The sequence below is a fragment of the Leucopleurus acutus genome (assembly GCF_964270905.1).
Source record: "Leucopleurus acutus genome assembly, chromosome: 9".
Taxonomy (NCBI): domain Eukaryota; kingdom Metazoa; phylum Chordata; class Mammalia; order Artiodactyla; family Delphinidae; genus Leucopleurus; species Leucopleurus acutus.
This window is the reverse complement of record NC_139144.1, coordinates 19,229,902-19,253,175: the sequence shown is the minus strand read 5'-3', so window position 1 is coordinate 19,253,175 and position 23,274 is coordinate 19,229,902. Positions and strand designations below refer to the sequence as shown.

General features: G+C 39.0%; 1 protein-coding gene across 3 annotated transcripts in view; it reads right to left on the bottom strand.

Annotated features, from left to right (window-relative positions):
- COG5 (component of oligomeric golgi complex 5) overlaps positions 1-23,274 on the bottom strand; it is a 282,510-nt gene that overhangs the window by 237,770 nt on the left and 21,466 nt on the right. The window lies entirely within an intron of this gene.

The window sequence follows — 23,274 nt, the reverse complement described above, 5'->3', positions numbered from 1 at the left end:
GTCTCTTCTTTCCAGATGCTAAAAATTCACTCATGTATTTTTTGTTTTCCATCAGTCAGAAATCTAAATAATCACAAGTCTTAAAAAGCAGCATTTTACAATAAGCTCCAATTAATCTCAAAGAGAATTTGGGATTGAGGTGCTATGAAACCTAAGCACTTTTCTCCTCAGTCATAGACCAGTTTTCTTCTCTAGGCCAGTGGCTCTCAGCCTTGACTTCATATTAAATTCAAGTATGTAGGGGGACTTCCCTGGTGGTCTAGTGGTAAAGAATCCGTCTTTCAATGCAGGGGACGCCAGTTGGATCCCTCGTCGGGGAACTAAGATCCCATATGCCATGGGGAAACTAAGCCCATGTGCCACAACTATAGAGAGAAAACCCGCACACCACAACTACAGAGAGAAGCCCGAGCACCACAACTAGAGAGAAGCCTGCGCGATGAAACTAAAGACCCCGTATACCACAACTAAGACCCGATGAGGCCAAAAAAATAAAGAAAAAAAAAAAATTTCAAGTGTGTAAGTTCAAAACGTTCCAATGCCCAAGCAAGACAGAGCCCTGACCAATTACAGCTGAAACAGTATTTCTTTTAATATCCTCATGCAGTCCCTGTGTGTGGCCAAGGTTGACAACCACTGTGCTACGGCTGCTTAGCTTCCTACTACTGTTTCCTATTGTTTCCAGTCCTAGTTTCTCTTTCCTAAGTCCGTAGGGGAACAGACTTAAAAGGCCCAGTTTCACTAGATCTTAAAGAATAAGCATGCCCTTACTGATATTTCCTAATGTTTTTATTAATAACAAATTGTAAAAGATAAAGTTATTAAAACAAACCAAAAAAACCCTATCATTTATATGTCACCTCTATTCCCTTTTTTGTTACCAGATCCAATAGTGGGTCTTAACCTATCCAAAAGACTAAGACATGAAATAAAGATTTGTGTATTTCAAGACACTTTATTACAGAGGCAATCCAGGGCAATTGCCTGGGGAGAATGAAAAGGGAGACTGATGGAGTAATGCATATATAATGACCTTCAGCTTCAGTGGTGATAATAAAGAAAAGAGAGACAGTCTATGCTGCTTCATCACCACCATCTTTGAATGGCCCTGAAGCTGGATGAGAAGCAAGAACATCTCCCATGTAAGGAGGAAAATCCTAACTGGTAGCAATAAGAATTAAAAGCCCGGGCTTCCCTGGTGGCGCAGTGGTTGAGAGTCTGCCTGCCGATGCAGGGGACACGGGTTCGTGCCCCGGTCCGGGAAGATCCCACATGCCGCAGAGCGGCTGGGCCCGTGAGCCATGGCTGCTGGGCCTGCGCGTCTGGAGCCTGTGCTCCGCAACGGGAGGCCACAGCAGTGAGAGGCCGGCATACCGCAAAAAAAAAAAAAAAAAGCTATTTAAAAGCCCTAGGAAGACAGGGTCCCTGAGGCTTCAACTATAAACATTTTTTCGGAATGAAGTACACATACTCCTCAGAGCCAAACACAGCCACACTCATGCACACACAACATACACAAACATATAATCAAATACACACTTACAAACATATGTATATCAAAGGCAGCCAAGTATTAAACATGTTTACTTTTTACTGACTGCTTTTCTGAGTAACTGAAGTACTTAAAATAAAAGAATGTCAAATAAGAATTTCTCCCTGTAAACTGGAAGATTTAGGCATCTTAATCTTTAATTAAATTTTATTTATTTTCTGAATAGGTAATAGAAGCATATGATTCAAAAGATTACAAGATAAAAAGTCATCCTCATATTTTTATGTCTCAACTGTGCACTCACCAAAAACAACCACTGTTATCAGTTTCTTGCTTGTCAGAATTATATTTTTAGATGTACCATTTGGAATGTAGAATCCCAAGCAATCATTCCTCTTGGATTCTAAATACATCACGAGGAGAAATAACAGATCTAATCACCAAGAACTGTCCTTCCAGAATTCCCAGTACCTACCCAGTAAAGGATATGTCCTCAAACATGAAAGCTTTGAGCTTATTTCTAATGCTTTTCTGTTTAACCATACTTTATCTGTCACCAAGTCTTACTGATTATTCTTCTGTTGCATAACACAATGGCTATTCTACCTCTATTCCTATAAGCATCACCCTAATTCAAATCTTTATCACCTTCACCTTAACACTGTGGTCTCCCGGCTAGCTTTCCAGTCTCTTACTGAAATCCATCTTGCCAGATTTACCTTCTTAGAAACAGTTTTCAGCACTCCACCCCCTTTTTAATAAACCTCAGGGGCTCTCTAGTAACAGATCATGTTAAATCATCTTAGAATAGCATTTAATAAAATCCTCAGTCGGGCTTCCCTGGTGGCACAGTGGATAAGAATCTGCCTGCCAATGCAGCAGAAACAGGTTCAATCTCTGGTCTGGGAAGATCCCACATGCTGTGGAGCAACTAAGCCCATGCGCCACAACTACTGAGCCTGCATGCCATAACTACTGAAGCCCGCACGCTTAGAGCCCACGCACTGCAACGATGAGAAGCCCCACTCGCCGCAACTAAGACCCAATGCAGCTGAAACAAAATAAATAAATCTATACATATAAAAAAAAAAATCCCCAGTCAACACGTCTTAGATAATCTTTAAGGCAGCAACTCTCACCATTTCCTAATATAGTTGCTTTCACTCCAATCAATTTCCTTTTCTTCCTTATTTTTCATTTCAGACTTTTATTATCAAATATATTATTCAGCACTAAAAAGAAATGATCTATCAAGCCATGAAAAGACACAGAGGAATCTTAAATGCAGTTTACTAAGGGAAAGAGGCAATCTGAAAAGGCTACATACTATGTGATTCCAACTATATCACATTCTGGAAAAGACACAACTATGGAGACAGTAAACAGATCAGCGGTTGCCAGGAGTTGGGGGGATGAAGAGTCAGAGTACAGAGTATGTTTAGGGCACTGGAAATACTCCATATGATACTATAATGATGGATATATATCATTATACATTTTTCAAAACCCACAGAATGTACACCAAGAGTGAACTATGGAATTTGATAATGATGTGTCAATGTAAGTTCATCCATTGTAACAAATGTGCCACTCTGGTGGCAGATGCTGATTAAGGGGGAGGCTATGCATGTGTGGGGCAAGGAATATATGGGAAATCTATATCTTCGTCTCAATTCTGCAGTGAATCTAAACTGCTCTAAAAAATTAAGTCTTTAAAAATATAGATTTAGATATTACAAATACAGAAAACTACATACAGAAATTATAGCAAGGGCTTCCCTGGTGGCACAGTGGTTAAGAATCCGCCTGCCAATGCAAAGGACACGGGTTAGAGCCCTGGTCCGGGAAGATCCCACATGCCTTGGAGCAACTAAGCCTGTGCGCCACAACTACTGAGCCTGTGCTCTAGAGCCCGTGCTCCACAACAAGAGAAGCCACCGCAAGGAGAAGCCCACGCACCACAATGAAGAGTAGGCCCTGTTCGCCGCAACTAGAGAAGCCCACATGCAGCAACGAAAACGCAACGCGCTCAAAAATAAATAAATAAATAAATGTAAAAAAAAAAGAAATTATAGCTGAATGAACTTGGAACTACCATGCAGATCAGGAAACAAAACCAGGTCTGCCACTACAGAAGCCATCCATGTACCCACTACCAATCACAACACCCTCCAGCCATTCTCCCTACTCCACCAGCCTAACCAAGAGAAACACCATTCTGGATTTTGTGGTAATCACTTCCTTACTTTCATTTATGGCTTTATATATACCTAAATGCTGTAGCGTAATTTTGCCCTTTTTATTTTATTTTTTTAACTTTATTTTTTGCCTTCCTTGGGTCTTCATTGCTGCATGCAGGCTTTCTCTAGCTGTGGCAAGCAGGGGTTACTCTTCGTTGCAGTGCACAGGCTTCTCATTGTGGTGGCTTCTCTTGCTGCAGAGCGTGGGCTCTACGCGCGCAGGCTTCAGTAGCTGCAGCACATGGGCTTCAGTAGTGGCGGCATGTGGGCTCAGTAGCTGTGGCACACGGGCTCAGTAGTTGTGGCTAGTGGGCTCTACAGCACAGGCTTAGTAGTTGTGGTACACAGGCTTAGTTGCTCTGTGGCATGTGGGATCTTCCCAGACCAGGGATTGAACCTGTGTCCCCTGCATTGGCAGGCAGATTCTTAACCACTGCACCACCAGGAAAGTCCTAATTTTGCCCTTTTTAAATCTAAATGGGTTCCTTTAGCATCTCTTTTTTTTCCTTTGCAATCTGTTGAATATACGGGATCATCTATCCTACACAGTTTCCCACAGACTGGTTTTAGTTGATTGCCTTCCCCTAGTTTAACAAGTCTCTCTGTCTTCTACATTCTTTATACCTTAGTAGATGGATGTAGGCAGCTTCATCAGATACAGGTTTAATATTCTGGGCAAATTTATTCATTAGGTAGTAGTGTATTTATAATATATGTATGATTCTCTGTGTTGTTAGCAGCCACTGATAATGTCAAAATCTATTACAGCATAATGAATACAAAATGGTGATACTCTAGTTATGTCATTTTGCCTTTATTTGCTAGCTTATAAAACATCTCTATGAGAACAAACTTTACCTCATCTATATTAGTTTACCCAGTGGTACTGTTCATACAGAATAGTAAGAATAAACGCCAGATTCTCTCTACTGGTTTATCAGTTTTCAAAACTGAGGACTGCTTTCCTAATAGCCACCAAAGATGAACAACTGGTTCATTGTTTTGGATATCATTATGAACTCACAGATTTAAACATAATATAAGATGCCAATCCATTGTAGCTCTTATCCTTATAGATGCTCACAATGTCCCATTTTTGGCCAGTTGGAGCTTCTGAGGGTGATCACCTGTACTGATTTGCCTGAGACTGAGAGGTTTCCTGGGACATGGGACTTGCAGTGCTAAAACTGACATAGCTGGTCACCCTAGGGCCTCTCCAAGTTGGCTCCTGAAGCCTTTTATCATGACTCTAGTTAACAGTTATTGATACTTGCCTTCGTATATGGTATAAAAATATTCCAGGATCATTTTGCATATTTCATGCCCCAGATCTGGGATCAAAGAATCCCTGATTTCTTTTAGAAGTCAGCAGCATTTGAAGACCACATTCTGGGAACTAGGCTTGCTCAATTCTGAGACTTTTTGGTAGACATAGTTAGGAAATGTCAAAATTAAAATATCACATAAATATTCATTTGCTTGATTCCACATACACATAAAACAGTCTCAGATTAACATTATACATACACATATGTATAAAAATATATACATATAATGTATATACCATTATAAGATAAAATTAAAATATCTCATGAGTTCATATTGATAATTGTACTTAAAAATCAAGAGCACAGGGTGTTTACCTAATCTGCTAACTTACATCTACAAATTATCTCTTCCACACAGAGCCTCCTGGCTCCAGAGACATAACAGATAACAGAATTAGAGTATTTAAAATTATTCATTTGCTTTGCTACACAATACAAACAAAACATTACCTGAATGCAAAACCAACACTACAGGGCTTCCCGGGTGGCAGAGGGTTAAGAACCCGCCTGCCAATGTCGGGGACTTGGGTTCAAGGCCTGGTCTTGGAAGATCCCACATGACGCGGAACAACTAAGCCCGTGCGCCACAACTACTGAGCCTGCACTTTAGAGGCCGCAAGCCACAACTATTGAGCCTGCGTGCCACAAGTACTGAGGCCCAAGCGCCTAGAGCCCATGCTCCACAACAAGAGAGGCCACCACAATGAGAAGCCCATGCACCGCAATGAAGAGCAGCCCCTGCTTGCCACAACTGGAGGAAGCCCGCGCGCAGCAACAAAAACCAAAAACGCAGCCAAAAAATAAACACCAATACTAAAAACACAAATATGACTGCTGAAGACAGTTTAAAAAAACTGTTCTGCACATACTCTGCCCACAATGTTCTACAGTTGAATTTTATTTCTTTGTCAAAACATACAGCCATTACACACTACTTTATCTCTCTCATTTAATCCTAGTTCTAATGCTCATCACTACTTTTTACTTTGCTGTTTCTCTACTCATTTTGATTGTCTCAAGTACATTGTCTATCAGATTCCTAAAGAAAGGGTCACAGGAGCAATAGTCCCTGGATTCTATGAGGATGGCTGTCTCTGTATGTCAAAATCAGTTTGGCTGCTGTATCAATTATCTTTTGCTGCATAAGAAACCAGCCCAAAATGTAGTGATTTTAAATGAATTGTTCTTCCTCACAATTCTGTGAGTCAGGAATTTGGGCAGGGTTCAAGTGTTCCACATGGTGTCCCTGGGATTACTCACTCTGCTGCACTCAGCTAACACGAGGCTTCACTCCCATGTCTGGCTGCCTCAGTGCTTCTCTACCTATCATCTACTCACGGCCAGCATGGGCTTCCCCACAGCATGACAGTCTCACAATGGCTGGACTTCTTACATGGACAGTGGCTTTCCCAGAGCAGAAACAAAAGCTGCTATGCCCCCTAAACGCTAGCCCCCAAGCTAGCCCAGCATCACTTCCACCAGCAGGGGTTCTCTGGTTTTGCTATCTTAGTTGCTCTATATGTTTTTGCAGTGTTTAGGAACAATGGCAACTTATGCTGGTGTTGTTATCTTTCTTCTTCCTTCCTTCCTAATATATTCACTTGTTTGGTGGATAATTATACAGCCAGTAAACTAAATCATCATCCCATAGAACAATGTAGATAAACTTATTTGATATCATAACGACTGAAAACTAAAAAGGACCCTACAAAAGTATACGATGAAAACCACATACATGTAAAACACAAACATAAAAAAAGAGAAAGGTTTTATGAACCATTTCTTCCTTCCTCTTTCCAACATTCTCTCAAACTTTCTTACTTATATAGTTTCAGTTAAAAAACTAAATTAAAAACTTCAAATTGAAGAGGGCAGACAGCAGAAGCAAGAAAAACTACAATCCTGCAGCCTGTGGAATAACCACATTCAAAGAAAGACAGACAAGATGAAAAGGCAGAGGGCTATGGACAAGATAAAAAGGCAGAGCGCTATGTACCAGATGAAGGAACAAGATAAAACCTCAGAAAAACACCTAATGAAGTGGAGATAGGCAACCTTCCAGAGAAAGAATTCAGAATAATGATAGTGAAGATGATCCTCGGGAAAAGAATGGAGGCAACGTCGAGAAGATGCAAAAAATGTTTAACAAAGACCTAGAAGAATTAAAGAACAAACAAACAGAGATGAACAATACAATAACTGAAATGAAAAATACACTAAAAGGAATCAATAGCAGAATAACTGAGGCAGAAGAACGGATAAGTGACCTGTAAGATAGAATGATGGAATTAACTGCTGCAGAACAGAATAAAGAAAAAAGAATGAAAAGAAATGAAGACAGCCTTAGAGACCTCTGGGACAACATTAAATGCAACAACATTCGCATTATAGGGGACCCAGAAGGAGAAGAGAGAGAGAAAGGACCCGAGAAAATATTTGAAGAGCTTATAGTCAAAAACTTCCCAAACATGGGAAAGGAAATAGCCACCCAAGTCCAGGAAACATAGAGAGTCCCATACAGGAGAAACACGCCAAGACACATAGTAATCAAATTGGCAAAAATTAAAGACAAAGAAAAATTATTGAAAGCAGCAAGAGAAAAACGACAAATAACATACAAGGGAACTCCCATAAGGTTAACAGCTGATTTCTCAGCAGAAACTCTACAAGCCAGAAGGGAGTGGCATGATATACTTAAAGTGATTAAAGGGAAGAACCTACAACCAAGATTACTCTACCCAGCAAGGATCTCATTCAGATATGATGGAGAAATCAAAACCTTTACAGACAAGCAAAAGCTAAGAGAATTCAGCACCACCAAACCAGCTCTACAAAAAATGCTAAAGGAACTTTTCTAAGTGGGAAACACAAGAGAAGAAAAGGATCTACAAAAACAAACCCCAAACAATTAAGAAAATGGTAATAGGAATATACATATCGATAATTACCTTAAACGTGAATGGATTAAATGCTCCAACCAAAAGACACAGGCTTGTTGAATGGATACAAAAACAAGACCCATATATATGCTGTCTACAAGAGACCCACTTCAGACCTAGGGACACGTACAGACTGAAAGTGAGGGGAGGGTAAAAGATATTCCTTGCAAATGGAAATCAAAAGAAAGCTGGAATAGCAGTACTCTATGAGATAAAACAGACTTTAAAATAAAGAATGTCACAAGAGACAAGGAAGGACACTACATAATGACCAATGGATCAATCCAAGAAGAAGATATAACAATTATAAATATATATGCACCCAACATACGAGTACCTCAATACATAAGGCAACTGCTAACAGCTATAAAAGAGGAAATTGACAGTAACACAATAATAGTAGGGGACCTTAACACCTCACTTACACCAATGGACAGACCATGCAGACAGAAAATTAATAAGGAAACACAAGCTTTAAATGACACAATAGAACAAATAGATTTAATTGATATTTATAGGACATTCCAAACAAAACAGCAGATTACACTTTCTGCTCAAGTGTGCATGGAACATTCTCTAGGATAGATCACATCATGGGTCACAAATCAAGCCTCAGTAAATTTAAGAAAACTGAAATCATATCAAGCATCTTTTCTAACCACAATGCTATGAGATTAGAAATCAATTACAGGGGAAAAAATGTAAAAAACACAAACACATGAGGCTAAACAATACGTTACTAAATAACCAAGAGGTCACGGAAGAAATCAAAGAGAAAATCAAAAAAAACCTAGAGATAAATGACAATGAAAACACAATGATCCAAAACATATGGGATGCAGCAAAAGCAGTTCTAAGAGGGAAGTTTACAGCTATACAAGCCAACCTCAAGGAACAACAAAAATCTCAAATAAACAATCTAACCTTACACCTAAAGGAACTAGAGAAAGAAGAACAAACAGAACCCAAAGCGAGCTGAAGGAAAGAAATCATAAAGATCAGAGCAGGAATAAATGAAATAGAAACAAAGAAAACAATAGCAAAGATCAATAAAACTAAAACCTGGTTCTTTGAGAAGATAAACAAAATTGATAAACCATTAGCCAGACTCATCAAGAAAAAGAGGGATAGGACTCAAATCAATAAAATTAGAAATGAAAAAGGAGAAGTTACAACAGACACCACAAAAATACAAAGCATCCTAAGAGACTACTACAAGCAACTCTATGCCAATAAAATGGATAACCTGGAAGAAATGGACAAACTCTTAGGAAGATATAACCTTCCAAGACTGAACCAGGAAGAAATAGAAAATATGAACAGACCAATCACTAGTAATGAAAATGAAACTGTGATTAAAAATCTTCCAACAAACAAAAGTCCAGGACCAGATGGCTTCACAGGTGAATTCTATCAAACATTTAGCGACGAGCTAACACCCATCCTTCTCAAACTCTTCCAAAAAATTGCAGAGGAAGGAACACTCCCAAACTCATTCTATGAGGCCACCATCACCCTCATACCAAAACCAGACAAAGATACTACAAAAAAAGAAAATTACACACCAATATCACTGATGAATACAGATGCAAAAATCCTCAACAAAATATTAGCAAACAGAATCCAACAACACATTAAAAGAATCATACACCATGATCAAGTGGATTTATCCCAGGGATGCAAGGATTCTTCAATATAGGCAAATCAATCAATGTGATACACCATGCTAACAAACTGAAGAAGAAAAACCATATGATCATCTCAATAGATGCAGAAAAAGCTTTTGACAAAATTCAACACTCATTTATAATAAAAACTCTCCAGAAAGTGGGCATAGAGGGAACCCAGCTCAACATAATAAAGGCCATATACAACAAACCCATAGCAAACATCATTCTCAATGGTGAAAAACTGAAAGCATTTCTTCTAAGATCAGGAACAAGACAAGGATGTCCACTCTCACCACTAGTATTCAACACAGTTTTGGAAGTCCGAGCCATGGCAATCAGAGAAGAAAAAGAAATAAAAGGAATCCAAATCCGAAAAGAAGAAGTAAAACTGTCACTGTTTGCAGATGACATGATACTATACATGGAGAATCCTAAAGATGCCACCAGAAAACTACTGGAGCTAATCAATGAATCTGGTAAAGTTGCAGGATACAAAATTAATGCACAGAAATCTCGTGCATCCCTATACACTAATGCTGAAAAGTCTGAAAGAGAAATTAAGGAAACACTCCCATTTACCACTGCAACAAAAAGAATAAAATACCTAGGAATAAACCTACAGAGGGAGACAAGAGACCTGTGTGCAGAAAACTATAAGACACTGATGAAATAAGTTAAAGATGATACCAACAGATGGAGAGATATACCATGTTCTTGGATTGGAAGAATCAATATTGTGAAAATCACTATACTATCCAAAGCAATCTACAGATTCAATGCAATCCCTATCAACCTATCAATGGCATTTTTTACAGGACTAGAGCAAAAAAAACCTTAAAATTTGTATGGAGACACAAAAGACCCCGAATAGCCAAAGCAGTCTTGAGGGAAAAAAGTAGAGCTGGAGGAATCAGACTCCCTGACTTCAGACTACACTACAAAGCTACAGTAATCAAGACAATATGGTACTGGCACAAAAACAGAAATATAGATCAATGGAACAAGATAGAAAGCCCAGAGATAAACCCACGCACCTATGGTCAACTAGTCTATGACAAAGGAGGCAAGGATATACAATGGAGAAAAGACAGTCCCTTCAATAAGTGGTGCTGGGAAAACTGGACAGCTACATATAAAAGAATGAAATTAGAACATTCCCTAACACCATACACAAAAATAAACTCAAAACGGATTAAAGACCTAAATGTAAGGCCAGACACTATAAAACTTTTAGAGGAAAACATAGGAAGAACACTCTTTGACATAAATCACAGCAAGATCTTTTCTGATCCACCTCCTAGAGTAATGGAAATAAAAACAAAAATAAACAAATGGGACCTAATGACACTTAAAAGCTTTTGCCCAGCAAAGGAAACCATAAACAAGACGAAAGGACAACCCTCAGAATGGGAGAAAATATTTGCTAATGAATCAACAAAGGATTAATCTCCAAAACATATAAACATCTCATGCAGCTCAATATTAAAAAAAAAACAACCCAATCCAAAAATGGGCAGAAGAGTTAAATAGACATTTCTCCAACGAAGACATACAGATGGCCAAGAAGCACATGAAAAGCTGCTCAACATCACTAATTATCAGAGAAATGCAAATCAAAACTACAATGAGGTATCACCTCACACCAGTCAGAATCGGCATCACCAGAAAATCTACAAACAACAAATGTTGGAGAGGGTGTGGAAAAAAGGGAACCCTCTTGCACTGTTGGTGGGAATGTAAATTGACACAGCCACTATGGAGAACAGTATGGAGGTTCCTTAAAAAACTAAAAACAGGCCTTCTCTGGTGGCACAGTGGTTGAGAGTTCGCCTGCCGATGCAGGGGACACGGGTTCGTGCCCCGGTCCGGGAAGATCCCACATGCCGCGGAGCGGCTGGGCCCGTGAGCCATGGCCACTGAGCTTACGCGTCCGGAGCCTGTGCTCCGCAACGGGAGAGGCCACAACAGTGAGAGGCCCACGTACCGCAAAAAAAAACTAAAAACAGAACTACCATACGACCCAGCAATCCCACTACTGGGCATATACCCAGAGAAAACCATAATTCAAAAAGACACATGCACCCCAATGTTCACTCCAGCGCTATTTACAATAGCCAGGTCATGGAAGCAACCTAAATGCCCATCAACAGATGAATGGATAAAGAAGACGTGGTACATATATACAATGGGATATTACTCAGCCATAAAAAGGAACGAAATTCGGTCATTTGTTGAGACGTGGATGGATCTAGACACTGTCATAGAGTGAAGTAAGTCAGAAAGATAAAAACAAAACAAATATCATATATTAACGCATATATGTGGAACCTAGAAAATGGTACAGATGAACTGGTTTGCAGGGCATAAGTTGAGACACAGATGTAGAGAACAAACGTATGGACACCAAGGGGGAAAAGTGGCAGGGGGTGGGGTGGTGGTGTGATGTATTGGAAGATTGGGATTCACATGTATACACCGATGTGTATAAAATGGATAACTAATAAGGACCTGTTGCTGTACAATAAATAAAATAAAATTCAAAAAAAACACTTCAAATTGAAAAGTTAATACGTGTGTGACTTAAAAAATTAAAAAGTGAAATGATAAAAAATGCAAAAAATGAAAGATAAAAAAACTTATATGTACATATGTGAATTATACCTCAATAAAGCTGTTATATTTTTGAAAACATGATTAGAAATGTTAAAAACTTATAAGATTTGAAAGTTTAAAAACTCATTTTCTTATATAATGTTGAAGTTAAAAAAATTTAAATATTCTATGTAAGGGATAATAAGCTCTTAAAAATTTCTTTCCGAAAAACTCTGAGGCAGTTCATAAGCAAACAATGTTACTAAAAAGAGCTAAGATAGAGATGATTCTTGGGGTGATAATTAAATTCAACTCCTGTATTCATGTATATAGATGAAGTCAGAAGCTTCTGCTCAAAGAAAGAAAAGGCTTTCTGCAAAGAGAGTGAAATGGGGATAAAAAGCAAAAGAAATTAAATGTAGAAGTACTTTCTTCTAATTGAGGGTACAATCATAGGGATTTTACGTTCAAGGCAAAAACAACTTCATAGCTATTTCTTTCTTGCTTTCTTATACAACATGCATTTAAATGAAGATCTCAAAGAATAAAAAGATTAAACAGAAACATTAAAGTTTCCCCAAAGTTTAAAATGGAAATGTCTAGTCAAAGTGAACAGAATAAAAATGGTTAAAACATAAATAAACTGCCAAAGAGCCCTTAGACTTCAAAGCAGTTTGAATGGCAACAAATTTCTAAGATGAACTTCCTTCCTAAAGGTAAGACTGCATATGAGTCAATTCAGGAAAAAATTAAATACTGGAAATAAAGATATTAAACTGTACCTCGACATTTTTCTTTTTCTTTTCTCTCCCTTCCTTTATAATAATTTGACCAAAGTTATTCAACCTAGTTGCCCCTATACAGTAGTGTAATATTTTTTACAATAAGAGTATAGAAAATTAGGGCTAAAATTAATAATATTTAACAACAATAATAAATATAAAAAGTGTTTATCTTAAACACAAACAATCCTGACCTCTCATGCTTACATAACCATAAAAAATAAAAGCATTCAAAAAAGAAACTATCACAGTTTCATAGAATCGCAGCATTTTAGAGCTGGAAGAGAATTCACAGATCCAGTCCAAACTTTCACTGTAAAAAGATACTAAACCACCATGACCGCAACAAAAAAAATGGTAATTATGTAAAGTGAAATATGTGTTACTAACCTCACTGTGGTAATCATTTCACAGTATATACATGTACCAAATTATCACATTATACATCTTAAATGTACATGTAATATGTCAATTATATCTCAAAGCCAGAAAAAAAGATAACTAAAGTTTGTTCATGACCATGCAGCTAGAGGGATGAAGAGTGAAGTCAGGTCTCATAACTCCTAGTCCAGTGCTTTCATCTGTGCTTCATCAACCTAGATTTGATTTTAATTTTTCTACCTACAAGCAAGTTTCTGAAAAACAGAAACTGTATCTTCTACTTTTTTACGAATCTAAAGCACAGAATACTAAATTTAGAGAAAGAAATTGTTTTATCTTAACACTGCTGCATAATGGCTATATGAACTTCAGCAAGTAACTCTTAGAACCTCAGTTTACTCACGCATAAACGTGATGAGATATGTAACTTCTAAACATAATTATTGAATTAGAATACTTGAAATTTTCCATACATTTTAAAGTCCCAAATACACATGAAAAAAAAATTTTATCCTGAATACATACCTAGCTAGGTGGTAAAAATAAATAAGATTCTTAAAACTTACTGTCAAAAGATTGTAGTAAACAAAGGCGAAAAAAAGAAGTGCATGATTCTGACATGTTTAAGATATGGAGTTGAACGCAAATAAGTGAACTTAAATTAAATGTTTAATTTAACAAATTAAATTTTAATTTATTGCTTAAAATTAAGCAATACTCTATAATCAAAACATCGTGTTAAGCACATGAATACTAATACTCCTGAACAGTTCTGTAACAGTCCTATGTCTTCATATACAAAAATATTTTAACGTTTACTAAACTAAAAGTTTATTTCCATGTATGTCCAAAAGACCAAAATGTTTATAAAATTTCATTTTATTAGAGAGAAGTCTGTAAAGAAGATATAAGCAGCATAATCACTTTTCTTAGTTAATACCATCCTTACATATTAGTGTATTCTTTCGTAAGAAAAACAATGACAGGGGCTTCCCTGGTGACGCAGTGGTTGAGAATCTGCCTGCCAATGAAGGGGACACGGGTTCGAGCCCTGGTCCGGGAAGATTCCACATGCTGCGGAGCAACTGGGCCCATGAGCCACAACTACTGAGCCTGCGCGTCTGGAGCTTGTGCTCTGCAACGAGAGGCCGCGACAGTGAGAGGCCCGCGCACCGCGATGAAGAGTGGCCCCTGCTTGCCGCAACTTGAGAAAGCCCCTGCACAGAAACGAAGACCCAACACAGCCAAAAATAAATTAATTTAAAAAATAATAATAATAAAAATAAATAAAAGTCAAAATACTGGGGGGGACGAGCGGAAGATGGTGGAAGAGTAAGACACAGAGATCACCTTCCTCCCCACAGATACACCAGAAATACATCTACACGTTGAACAACTCCTACAGAACACCTACTAAACGCTGGCATAAGACCTCAGACATCCCAAAAAGCAAGAAAGTCCCCACGTACCTGGGTAGGGCAAAAGAAAAAAGAATAAACAAAGACCAAAGGATAGGGACGGTACCTGCACCAGTGGGAGGGAGCTGTTAAGGAGGAAAGGTTTCCACACACTAGAAAGCCCCTTCGCGGGCAGAGACTGTGGGTGGCAGACGGGGAAAGCTTCGGAGCCGCGGAGGAGAGCACAGCAACAGGGGTGCGAAGTGCAAAGCTGAGAGATTCCTGCACAGAGGATCGGTGCTTGTCTGCTCACCCGCCGGGGCGGGCGGGGCTGGGAGCTGAGGCTCGGGCTTCAGTCGGAGCGCCGGGAGAGGACTGGGGTTGGTGGCGTGAACACAGCCTGCAGGGGACTAGTGCACCACGGCTAGCGGGGAGGGTGTCTGGGGAAAAGTCTGGACGTGCCAAAGAGGCAAGAAACTTTTTCTTCCCTCTTTGTATCCTGGTGCGCGAGGAGAGGGGATTAAGAGCGCTGCTTAAAGGAGCTCCAGAAACGGGCTCAAGCCGGGGCTAAAAGCGCAGACCCTGGAGACGGGCATGAGACGCTAAGGCTGCTGCTGCCGCCACCAAGAAGCCTGTGTGCAAGCACAGGTCACTATCCACACCCATCTTCCGGGGAGCCTGTGCAGCCCACCACTGCCAGGGTCCCGGGATCCAGGGACAACTTCCCCGGGAGAACACACGGTGCGCCTCAGGCTGGTGCAACGTCACGCCGGCCTCTGCCATCGCAGGCTCGCCCCGCACTCCGTACCCCTCCCTCCGCCCGTCCTGAGTGAGCCAGAGTACCCTAAGCAGCTGCTCCTTTAACCCGTCCTATCTGAGCGAAGAACAAAGGCCCTCCAGCGACCTACATGCAGAGGTGGGGCCAAATCCAAAGCTGAGCCCCTGGAGCTGTGAGAACAAAGAAGAGAAAGGGAAATCTCTCCCAGCTGCCTCAGAAGCAGCGGATTAAAGCTCCACAAACGTGCTTCCCTGGTGGCGCAGTGGTTGAGAGTCCACCTGCCGATGCAGGGGACATGGGTTCATGCCCCAGTCCGGGAAGATCTCCCATGCCGCGGAGCAGTTAGGCCCGTGAGCCGTGGCCGCTGAGCCTGCGCATCCAGAGCCTGTGCTCCGCAATGGGAGAGGCCACCACAGTGAGAGGCCCGTGTACCGCAAAAAAAAAAAAAAAAAAGTTCCACAATCAACTTAATGTACCCTGCATCTGTGAAATACATGAATAGACAACGAACTATCCCAAATTGAGGAGGTGGACTTTGAGAGCAAGATTTATGATTTTCCCCTTTTCCTTGTAGTGAGTGTGTATGTATGTATGCTTCTGTGTGAGATTTTGTCTGTATAGCTTTGCTTCCACCATTTGTCCTAGGGTTCTACCTGTCCGTTTTCTTTTTTTTGTTTAAAAAAAATTTTTTTTCTTAATTATTTTTTATTTTAATAACTTTATTTTACTTATCTTATTTTATTTTATCTTCTTTCTTTCCTTCTTTCCCTCCTTCCTTCCTTCCTCCCTCCCTCCCTGCTTGCTTCTTTCCTTAATTCCTTCCTTCCTTTCTTCTTTCTTTCTTTCAACGTTTTCTCCCTTTTAATTCTGAGCCGTGTGGATGAAAGGCTCTTGATGCTACAGCCAGGAGTCAGTGCTGTGCCTCTGAGGTGGGAGAGCCAACTTCAGGACACTGGTACACAAGAGACCTCCCAGCTCCACATAATATCAAACAGTGAAAATCTCCCAGAGATCTCCATCTCAATACCAGCAACCAGCTTCACTCAACGACCAGCAAGCTACAGTGCTGGACATCCTATGCCAAACAACTAGCAAGACAGGAACACAAACCCACACATTAGCAGAGAGGCTGCCTAAAATCATAGTAAGTCCACAGACACCCCAAAACACACCACCAGACGTGGACCTGCCCACCAGAAAGACAAGATCCAGCCTCATCCACCAGAACACAGGCACTAGCCCCCTCCACCAGGAAGCCTACACAACCCACTGAACCAACTTAAGCCACTGGGGACAGACACCAAAAACAACGGGAACTACGAACTTGCAGTCAGCAAAAAGGAGACCCCAAACACAGTAAGACAAGCAAAATGAGAAGACAGAAAAACACACCGCAGATGAAGGAGCAAGATAAAAACCCACCAGACCTAACAAATGAAGAGGAAATAGGCAGTCTACCTGAAAAAGAATTCAGAATAATGATAGTAAAGATGATCCAAAATCCTGGAAATAGACAAAATGCAAGAAACATTTAACAAGGACCTAGAAGAACTAAAGATGAAACAAGCAACGATGAACAACACAATAAATGAAATTAAAAATACTCTAGATGGGATCAATAGCAGAATAACTGAGGCAGAAGAATGGATAAGTGACCTGGAAGATAAAATAGTGCAAATAACTACTGCAGAGCAGAATAAAGAAAAAAGAATGAAAAGAACTGAGGACAGTCTCAGAGACCTCTGGGACAACATTAAACGCACCAACATTTGAATTATAGGGGTTCCAGAAGAAGAAGAGAAAAAGAAAGGGACTGAGAAAATAATTGAAGAGATTATAGTTGAAAAGATCCCTAATATGAGAAAGGAAATAGTTAATCAAGTCCAGGAAGCACAGGATAAATCCAAGGAGAAATACGCCAAGACACATATTAATCAAACTGTCAAAAATTAAATACAAAGAAAACATATTAAAAGCAGCAAGGGAACAACAACAAATAACACACAAGGGAATCCCCATAAGGTTAACAGCTGATCTTTCAGCAGAAACTCCGAAAGCCAGAAGGGAGAGGCAGGACATATTTAAAGTGATGAAGGAGAAAAACCTGCAACCAAGATTACTCTACCCAGCAAGGATCTCATTCAGATTTGATGGAGAAATTAAAACCTTTACAGACAAGCAAAAGCTGAGAGTGTTCAGCACCACCAAACCAGCTTTACAACAAATGCTAAAGGAACTTCTCTAGGCAAGAAACACAAGAGAAGGAAAACACCTACAATAACGGACCCAAAACAATTAAGAAAATGGGAATAGGAACATACATATTGATAATTACTTTAAATGTAAATGGACTAAATGCTCCCACCAAAAGACACAGATTGGCTGAATGGATACAAAAACAAGACCCATATATATGCTGTCTACAAGAGACCCACTTCAGACCTAGGGACACATACAGACTGAAAGTAAAGGGATGGAAAAAGATATTCCATGCAAATGGAAATCAAAAGAAAGCTGGAGTGGCAATTCTCATATCAGACAAAATAGATTTTTAACTAAAGACTATTAGAAGAGACAAAGAAGGACACTACATAATGATCAAGGGATCGATCCAAGAAGATATAACAATTGTAAATATTTATGCACCCAACAAAGGAGCACCTCAATACATAAAGCAAATACTAACAGCCATAAAAGGGGAAATCGACAGAAACACATTCATAGTAGGGGACTTTAACACCCCACTTTCACCAATGAACAGATCATACAAAATGAAAATAAATAAGGAAACACACGCTTTAAATGATACATTAAACAAGATGGACTTAATTGATATTTATAGGACATTCCATCCAAAAACAACAGAATACACATTTTTCTCAAGTGCTCATGGAACATTCTCCAGGATAGATCATATCTTGGGTCACAAACCAAGCCTTGGTAAATTTAAGAATACTGAAATTGTATCAAGTATCTTTTCCGACCACAACGCTATGAGACTAGATATCAATTACAGGAAAAGATCTGTAAAAAATACAAACACATGGAGGCTAGACAATACACTACTTAATAACGAAGTGATCACTGAAGAAATCAAAGAGGAAATTAAAAAATACCTAGAAACAAATGACAATGGAGACATGACAACCCAAAACCTATGGGATGCAGCAAAAGCAGTTCTAAGAGGGAAGTTTAGAGCAATACAATCCTACCTTAAGAAACAGGAAACATCTCGAATAAACAACCTAAACTTGCACCTAAAGCAATTAGAGAAAGAAGAACAAAAAAACCCCAAAGTTAGCAGAAGGAAAGAAATCATAAAAATCAGATCAGAAATAAATGCAGGAAACGATAGCAAAGATCAATAAAACTAAAAGCTGGTTCTTTGAGAAGATAAACAAAATTGATAAACCATTAGCCAGACTCATCAAGAAAAAAAGGGAGAAGACTCAAATCAATAGAATTAGAAATGAAAAAGAAGTAACAACTGACACTGCAGAAATACAAAAGATCATGAGAGATTACTACAAGCAACTCTATGCCAATAAAATGGACAACCTGGAAGAAATGGACAAATTCTTAGAAATGCACAACCTGCCAAGTCTGAATCAGGAAGAAATAGAAAATATGAACAGACCAATCGCAAGCACTGAAATTGAAACTGTAATTAAAAATCTTCCAACAAACAAAAGCCCAGGACCAGATGGCTTCAGAGGCGAATTCTATCAAACATTTAGAGAAGGGCTAACACCTATCCTTTTCAAACTCTTCCAAAATATAGCAGAGGGAGGAACACTCCCAAACTCATTCTACGAGGCCACCATCACCTTGATACCAAAACCAAACAAGGATGTCACAAAGAAAGAAAACTACAGGCCAATATCACTGATGAACATAGATGCAAAAATCCTCAACAAAATACTAGCAAACAGAATCCAACAGCACATTAAAAGGATCATACACCATGATCGAGTGGGGTTTATTCCAGGAATGCAAGGATTCTTCAATATAGGCAAATCAATCAACATGATATACCATATTAACAAACTGAAGGAGAAAAACCAAATGATCATCTCAATAGATGCAGAGAAAGCTTTCAACAAAATTCAGCACCCATTTATGATAAAAACCCTGCAGAAAGTAGGCACAGAGGGAACTTTTCTCAACATAATAAAGGCCATATATGACAAACCCACAGCCAACATCGTCCTCAATGGTGAAAAACTGAAAGCATTTCCACTAAGATCAGGAACAAGACAAGGTTGTCCACTCACACCACTCTTATACAACATAGTTTTGGAAGTTTTAGCCACAGCAATCAGAGAAGAAAAGGAAATAAAGGGAATCCAAATCCGAAAAGAAAAAGTAAAGCTGTCACTGTTTGCAGATGACATAATACTATATATAGAGAATCCTAAAGATGCTACTAGAAAACTACTAGAGCTAATCAATGAATTTGGTAAAGTAGCAGAATACAAACTTAATGCACAGAAATCTCTGGCATTCCTATACACTAATGATGAAAAATCTGAAAGTGAAGTCAAGAAAACACTCCCATTTACCACTGCAACAAAAAGAATAAAATACCTAGGAATAAACCTACCTAAGGAGACAAAAGACCTGTATGCAGAAAATTATAAGACACTGATGAAAGAAATTAAAGATGATACAAATAGAGAGATATACCATGTTCTAGGATTGGAAGAATCAACAATGTGAAAATGACTCTACTACCCAAAGCAACCTACAGATTCAATGCAATCCCTATCAAACTACCAATGATATTTTTCACATAACTAGAACAAAAAATTTCACAATTTGTATGGAAACACAAAAGACCCCAAAGAGCCAAAGCAATCTTGAGAATGAAAAACGGAGCTGGAGGAATCAGGCTCCCTGACTTCAGACTATACTACAAAGCTACAGTAATCAAGACAGTATGGTATTGGCACAAAAACAGAAATACAGATCAATGGAACAGGATAGAAAACCCAGAGATAAACCCACGCACATATGGTCACCTTATCTTTGATAAAGGAGGCAGGAATGTACAGTGGAGAAAGGACAGCCTCTTCAATAAGTGGTGTTGGGAAAACTGGACAGGTACATGTAAAATTATGAGATTAGATCACTCCCTAACACCATACACAAAAATAAGCTCAAAATGGATTAAAGACCTAAATGTAAGGCCAGCAACTATCTAACTCTTAGAGGAAAGCATAGGCAGAACACTCTACGACATAAATCACAGCAAGATCCTTTTTGACCCACCTCCTAGAGAAATGGAAATAAAAACAAAAATAAACAAATGGGACCTAATGAAATGTAAAAGTTTTTGCACAGCAAAGGAAACCATAAACAAGACCAAAAGACAACCCTCAGAATGGGAGAAAATATTTGCAAATGAAGCAACTGACAAAGGATTAATCTCCAAAATTTATAAGCAGCTCATGCAGCTCAATAACAAAAAAAACAAAACAACCCAATCCAAAAATGGGCAGAAGACCTAAATAGACATTTCTCCAAAGAAGATATACAGACTGCCAACAAACACATGAAAGAATCCTCAACATCATTAATCATTAGAGAAATGCAAATCAAAACTACAATGAGATATCATCTCATACCAGTCAGAATGGCCATCATCAAAAAATCTAGAAACAATAAATGCTGGAGAGGGTGTGGAGAAAAGGGAACACTCTTGCACTGCTGGTGGGAATGTGAATTGGTACAGCCACTATGGAGAACAGTATGGAGGTTCCTTAAAAAACTACAAATAGAAGTACCATATGACCCAGCAATCCTACTACTGGGCATATATCCTGAGAAAACCATAATTCAAAAAGAGTCATGTACCAAAATGTTCATTGCAGCTCTATTTACAATAGGTAGGACGTGGAAACAACCTAAGTGTCCATCATCGGATGAATGGATAAAGAAGATATGGCACATACATACAATGGAATATTACTCAGCCATAAAAAGAAACGAAATTGAGCTATTTGTAATGAGGTGGATGGACCTAGAGTCTGTCCTACAGAGTGAAGTAAGTCAGAAAGAGAAAGACAAATACCGTATGCTAACACATATATACAGAATTTAAGAAAAAAAATATCATGAAGAACCTAGGGGTAACACAGGAATAAAGACACAGACCTACTAGAGAATGGACTTGAGGATATGGGGAGGGGGAAGGGTAAGCTGTGACAAAGCGAGAGAGTGGCATGGACATATATACACTACCAAACGTAAGGTAGATAGCTAGTGGGAAGCAGCCGCATGGCACAGGGAGATGAGCTTGGTGCTTTGTGACCACCTAGAGGGGTGGGATAGGGAGGGTGGGAGGGAGGGAGATGCAAGAGGGAAGAGATATGGGAACATATGTATATGTTTAACTTATTCACTTTGTTATAAAGCCGAAACTAACACACCATTGTAAAGCAATTATACTCCAATAAAGATGTAAAAAATAAAATAAATAAAGGGAATAATTAGATGGCAAAAAAAAAAGTCAAAATACAGTATAAAAAAAAAAAAGAATTCCAGTTAACTTAAGGCCATGATTTTTAGTACAAAATGAAAAAGTTAATCTCAAAAGCAGTATTTAAATCCCAACTTAACTATGGAAGTAATGTTTTAATGTATATTTCAGCATAAAAGTAAAACATTAGCTCCAACGCTCTGAGCAGGACTTGCAGTGCCCACACCCTTTCTTCAGGAAAGTAGCTTGGGCAGCTCCTTATATGTGGTTCATGGTATTTCAGGTCATATGACCTTGTGACCTTAGCCACAGCCGACTAGATCAGAGAAACAATGCCAGCTCAATGCTATGCCACAAAGTTTATCACCAGTGACCTATCACACTGTCTCATGCAAGAACTGCCCAAAACTGCTACAAACAGACACTGTTCTCTTTAGGAAAGTGGGTGTACAGGATAGAGCAGAAGCCTTGAGACAAAAAAGCCAAGAGTGAAACAAGGAGCAAGTGAAAAGGAGAATGAGGGTTAATCCATAGTGGCAGTAAGAAAAAGTAGCAGACAGAGATGCAGGACCTGAGTTATAGGAAAGGGTGATTGTTAGGATATTATTGTAGGCCAAGCCATATTCCACTGTCCCACGATACCTCTCTGACTGTTAAGACAGGTTTCTATGTATCCTCACTGCCCCACATACCCTTAAGTGGTTATCTCTGAAATAACCTGTATCTCTCATCCTTCTGAAAAAGACTGACATTCAAACTCTTCTCACATGCTATATTTCTCAGATTGTTATAGGAGACATTTATAAGTCCATTAAAATTTTTTAGTATTATATATGTTGAGTCACATATGCTACATATTTTTTAAAAACATTACAACTAAGGCACAGACCAAGGAACAAATTATTTAACTCATTTCTTAAGCATTTAATATGGTACATAACACTATGCTAAGGCTAGACATTCAAATATTAAAATATTATCATAGACTTCAAGGAGCTTAGTCTTATAGGAGAGTATGAGGAAGGGAAAAACTATGTAGAAAGTATTATAATGGAAACATGTACAGGATATTAAAAAAATGAAAAAATGAAAAAATAAACATTCTGGGACTTCCCGGGCAGTCCAGTGGTTAAAACGCCACGCTTCCCATGCAGGGGGCACGCGTTTGACCCATGGTCGGGGAACTAAGATCCC